The 6,000-nt window shown below is 45.8% G+C and overlaps 1 non-coding gene across 1 annotated transcript; it reads left to right on the top strand.

Moving 5' to 3' along the window:
- Positions 1-3,190: 3,190 nt before the first annotated feature.
- LOC114808482 lies at positions 3,191-3,328 on the top strand. The gene has a single exon (XR_003756330.1). It is a non-coding gene; the product is annotated as a small nucleolar RNA SNORA7 (small nucleolar RNA).
- Positions 3,329-6,000: the final 2,672 nt, after the last annotated feature.

Here is a 6,000-nt window from a genome sequence, read left to right as displayed (position 1 = left end):
ACCCTTCTGCCTTGAACTCCCTCCCCCTTCAAATCCACTAGACCACCACTCTCCCCATCTTCAAAACCCTTCTGAAAGTCCACCCCCTCCAGGAGGCCTTCCCAGATGAAGTATTCTTCTCCCCATATCAAATCCCCACAACTACCACCTCTGCCCGTGGTATTCACAACTCACAGCTCACAACTACCACCTCTGCACCAACTAAGCGTTCAAAAGCTCACACCTATCCATGGGATTTCTGTACCTATCGACTTACATACCCGCTCTAGACTGTAAGCTCATTGTGGGCAGAGAATGTCACTTTTTTGTGTGTTGTCCTCTCCTAAGCGCTTAATACAGTACCTTGCACATGGTACGAGCTCAGTAAATGCGATTCAATGAATGTCTTCTATTGTACTTTCCCATGTGCTTAATACAGTGCTCAGCATGCAGTAGGTGATTGGTAAATACTCTTAATTGATGGATTAATTGAGTCTATCTCACCTTGGAAAGTGAAATGTCTCTCCCAACCTCCAGCCTCAAGTTTCTGTCCCTGCTCCCACCTTCTCCTGGGGAGAGGACCTTCCCAATCCAGGCCTGATAGATCCACGGAAGTGGGTCTACTGGGGAGCAGGATCAGGATAGAGTCACTTCACTTTACTTCACTTCTCTGGGCTTCAGTTACCTCATTTGTAAAATGGGATTATGATTGTGAATCCCATGTGGGACAGGGACTAGTTTGTATCTTCCCGAGCACTTAGAATTGTGCTTGATACATAGTAAGTGCTCAACAGATACCATATTATTATCTAGCACTTTCAAACTTGTTGACACCAACCTTAACACTCATGTAAAGATGTCCATTCAATTCATTTAAAGAGTGTGGTAAATAGTTTTATGGTTGTCTGCCCTGTTAGCATGTAAGAGTTTGATGGGTAGGGACCATGTCACTTCTTTAGTACATCCCAAGCATCTAGGACAGTGTTCTGCATTTTTATTTTATTTTTTTACGATATTAGTTAAGTGTTTACTATGTGCCAGGCACTGAACTAAGCGCTGGGGTAGGTAGGAGGGAATCAAGTTGGACTCAATCCATGGCCCGCATGGGGCTCACAGTCTTCATCCCCATTTTACAGATGAGGTAACCGAGGCACAGAGAAGTTAAGTGACTGGACCAAGGTCACACAGCAGACAAGTGGCAGTGCCGGGATTAGAAACCAGGTCCTTCTGACTCCCAGGTCTGTGCTCTATCCCCTAGGTCACGTTTTTTTCCTCATCATGAAATACATACTTAGTAAATGCTATTACTTCTACTAATACCCCACCCTTGCCTCGCCTCTTCTGAAAGGCTCTTACCACAAAGCCCCAACATATAATATATTTCAACCCTTCACCCAAGTTATTTGGATGTACAAAACAGTGCATGCTGCTACTTTAGGCGGCAGGGTTATATTATCCAAAATTTAAAATTTCTAGGTAATCAAGGAGTATGATTCCATTAATCAATCAATCAATCAATCAATCACTGGTACTTATTGAACAATTTCTATGTGCAGAGCACTGTACTAACTGCTTGGGAGAGTACAACAGAATTAGCTGACATATTCCCTGCCCATAACAAGCTTAGAATCTAGAGGGGGAGAGAGACATTAATATAAGTTATAACCTGCAATTCAAAGATGCGTACATAAGTGCTGTGGGGTTAGGAGTGGGCAAATATCAAATGTCCAAAGGTCGCAGATCAAAGTGCTCAAACAAATCTATAAACACACCGAATCTTCAAAATATATAACAGACTGGAAACTTCAACCGGTTACTGGGGCTGGCTTCAGATGGTAAGTTTCAGGGATACGTCATCGGGGGGACAATAATGGAGTGGGAAGGAAGCAAGGGCGAAGTGGTGGTGGTTAATTTGAAAGCATCCACCTATGAGAAGCAGTGCCTGGGGGAACAGGGACCTGGGAGGGAATGGAAAGGTGCTGGGGCAACCGAAACAAGTGTGGCCCCCCGAAAAAACACTTCATTTCAGGGGTTCAATCCGTCTTCCAAATGCCGCCATCCAGAACGCAGCATAAAATTGGTTGACCATTCTCTTTTTGGCATTTTTTCCTCTTCACCGGGCAAAAATTAGGGTTGTGGGCAGGCTAGCTGCAAGACTGGTAACACCAATAAATTCTGCCTTTGGTAACTGATCTTGGCAGTATAACTGTTCAAATAATTTTGTATTTATTGCATCCCTTTCCTCTGAGGAGCTCCAGATGCTGTTCAGAATCTTACATGATGAATAATAATCTTTCCCCCAAACCTCTGTGGTTTAGAAACAAGGATGAAGGAAAATAGTGCAGGACAGCTACAGTGATCTTCCTCTAGTTTTACTCCCAAAACTGCAACCACAAAATGTCAACTCAGTTTTTACACACTTGCACAAGTTGAAATTGCTCGTTGGTAGGGACCTGGGCTTAGGCAGTCACTGGGCTAAGGGGTAACACCCAGCACTCGACAGACCCTCCCCGCCCTCCCCCCTACCCTGCGGGCAGTCTACATTTGACTCCCAGAAAGCACTCTTGATCCTGTCCCCAGCTAGCCCTTCTGCTAATTCCCCAGACCAGATCAGTCCCCATCTGCCCTGCTCTGAACTCCTATTACAACCCAGTCAGGCCATTCTGCTTCTCTAACACCAACCTACTCACTGTACCTTGATCTTGCAGCTGACTTCTCGCCTACATCCTGCCGCTGGCCTGGAACGTCCTCCCTCCCCATATCCATCAGACAATTACTCTTGCCCCCTTCAAAGCCTTATTGAAGGCGCATCTCCTCCAAGAGGCCTTCCCTGACTAAGCCATCCTTTCCTTTTCTCCCACTCCCTTCTGCATCACCCTGACTTGCTCCCTTTATTCACCCCTACTCCCAGCCCCACAGAACTTATGTACCTATCTGTCATTTATTTATTTCTATTAATGTCTGCCTACCCCACTAGCCTGGAAGCTCACTGTGGGCAGGGAACATGTCTGTTTATCATTATATTGTACTCTCCCAACCACTTAGTACAGTGCTCTCTACACACAGTAAGTGCTCAGTAAATACAATTGAATGAATGAATGAATGAATGAATGAATGAATCCAGACACTAGGCTCCACCGTTGCCTCACTGCCTATGGGTCTCGATATCGATAATATGTGGGCAATTAAACTCAAGCTAATTCCAAGGCCTCCCTTCTCAGGACCGCATCTGGAGAGTTTCCAATACTCTACCTGTCTCAGCTACGGGAGGGAGAGTCAAGCAGAGGCATACCCATTCCATTTCTAGCTTGGGCAGTGGCTAGCGAGTGGAAGGCAATCCACTACAAGTCAAACCTCACTTGTGTTGGGCAGCAGCGGCATGGGAGAGAGTCAAAAGCGGCGATTCAAGTTTACTGCATGGAAGAAGGCAATGGTAAAACACTTTCATATTCTTACCAAGAAAACTCCATGGATACACTACCAGAACGATTGCAGATGGAAGTGGGGCGTACTGGGTGAGATGTGTCCATGGAGTCACTATGGGTCGGAGACAACTTGACATTATAAGAAAAGACAAGACAATTCCAAGGCAGCCCACTTCAGCCAAAACAAACTGCAGTCATTCATTCATTTATTCATTCAAAGGTGTTTATTGAGCACTTACTGTTTACAAAGCACTGTACTAAGCACTTGGGAGAGTACAATATAACAATAAACAGACACATTCTCTGCCAAACATCAAAAAATCCATGTTCTCTTTAAGCAAATCTGAAGATAAATGTTGGATTCCATCTTTTTTAGAAATGAAGTTACATGGAGTAACTCTATAAGTATCAGATGTGTCTTTTTGAGGCAGGAAAGAAAATTAGGGACAAAGATTCTACAAAAGCAAAATAGCTTTTTTCCAGATGGGAATAAGATCCGGGCAATGCTTCTTGAAGAATGCTTCTTGTCTTCAAAAGATAAGGATGGAAGAATCCAGGGGAAGAGACTACAGTACTACTGTCTCTGGACTATTCATTCATTCAATAGTATTTATTGAGCGCTTACTATGTGCAGAGCACTGTACTAAGCGCTTGGAATGTACAAATTGGTAACAGATAGAGACAGTCCCTGCCCTTTGACGGTCTTACAGTCTAATCGGGGGAGACAGACAAACAAGAACAATGGCAATAAATAGAATTGAGGGGAAGAGCATCTCATTAAAACAATAGCAAATAAATAGAATCAAGGTGATGTACATCTCATTAACAAAATAAATAGGGTAATGAAGATATATACAGTTGAACGGATGAATACAGTGCTGAGGGGATGGGACGGGAGAGGGGGAGGAGCAGAGGGAAAGCGGGGAGAAGAGGGTTTAACTGCAGAGAGGTGAAGGGGGGGTAGAGGGAGCAGAGGGAAAAGGGGAGCTCAGTCTGGGAAGGCCTCTTGGAGGAGGTGAGCTTTAAGTAGGGTTTTGAAGAGGGGAAGAGAATTAGTTTGGCGGAGGTAAGGAGGGAGGGTGTTCCAGGACCGCGGGAAGACGTGGCCCAGGGGTCGACGGCGGGATAGGTGAGAACGGGGGACGGTGAGGAGGTGGGCGGCAGAGGAGCGGAGCGTGCGGGGTGGGCAGTAGAAAGAGAGAAGGGAGGAGAGGTAGGAAGGGGCAAGGTGATGGAGAGCCTTGAAGCCTAGAGTGACTATGCTGCCCCCATGAATCAGAGCCTTTCTTCTGTAGGAGAAAAAAAAACACTCCTGTCTAGCCAGTGGGAAAATGAAGATGAATTCTGGGTTTTGCATGGACCATGGACTAGGATGGGCTAAAGAACTGCCTGATCTGTGGGGCTGGTTCAGGTCATAAAAGTATGCCTCGGGTTGAGGCTGGACCCAGGCCCTGACACCCTGGGAGTCAGAAGGACCTGGGTTCTAATCCCGACTCTGCCACTTATCTGCTGTGGGACCTTGGGCAAGTCACTTCACTTCTCTGGGGCTCAGTTACCTCATCTGTAAAATGGGGAATAAGACTGTGAGTCCCTTGTGGGACAGGGACTGTGTCTAACCCAATTACCTTGTACTTACCCCAGACCTTAGAACAGTGCTGGAAACATAATAAGCATTTAACAAAACCCATCATTACCATTATTATTATCATTATTATTACAGAGCCTGGGCCTGTTATATTGTTACATTATACTCTTCCAAGTGCTTGGACCAGTGCTCTGCACACAGTAAGCACTCAGTAAGTATGAATGACTGACTGACTGATTGGATCTCACTGGACCTCAATTAGAGAGATGGCCCTCACAAGTGAAAGGATCTCTAGGTTGTCAAGCCCTGCTTGGCAGAGGGCAAAGGGTAGGGGGTTTGACGGCAACTCTGTGAGGGAAAGGTGATCCACGTGGGGTTGGGAGTTTGGTCCCTTACTCGGTGGGAACATATCAGGAAGAAGCATGGCCCAGTGGCAAGAGCACGGGCTTGGGAGTCTATGGTCGTGGGTTCTAATCCCATCTCTGCTGCTTGTCTGCTACGCGACCTTGGGCAAATCACTTAACTTCTCTGGGCCTCAGTTACCTCATTTGTAAAATGGGAATTAAGACTGTGAGCCCCAGATGGGACAACCTGATTACCTTGTATCTACCCCTGTACTTAGAACAGTGCTTGGCACATAGTAAGTGCTTAACAAATACCGTAATTATTATATCAGATGATGCTGGTCTCTGGGGGGTTTTCTGCTTCCCACAAGAGTGCTGTGATCTGCACACCCCTTGGGGCCCCTCTGCTGCACTCTGATCTAGAAAGCCCGCTGTTTTTATCATGGATGCATCCAGATTGTTTTTCTTTGGTTAGACAGCACCACCGCCCTCCCTGTCTCACAAGCCCGTAACCTTGGCATTAACCTCGACTCATCTCTCTCATTCAACCCACATATTCAATCTGTCACCAAATCCTGACAGTTCAACCTTCACAGCATCGCTAAAATCCACCCTTTCCTCTCCATCCAAACTGCTACCACGTTGATTCATTGATTCAGTCGTATTT

Source organism: Ornithorhynchus anatinus, chromosome X5 (assembly GCF_004115215.2).
Source record: "Ornithorhynchus anatinus isolate Pmale09 chromosome X5, mOrnAna1.pri.v4, whole genome shotgun sequence".
In the NCBI taxonomy this organism is placed as follows: Eukaryota; Metazoa; Chordata; class Mammalia; order Monotremata; family Ornithorhynchidae; genus Ornithorhynchus; species Ornithorhynchus anatinus.
This window is presented reverse-complemented; position numbering and strand designations above follow the sequence as displayed.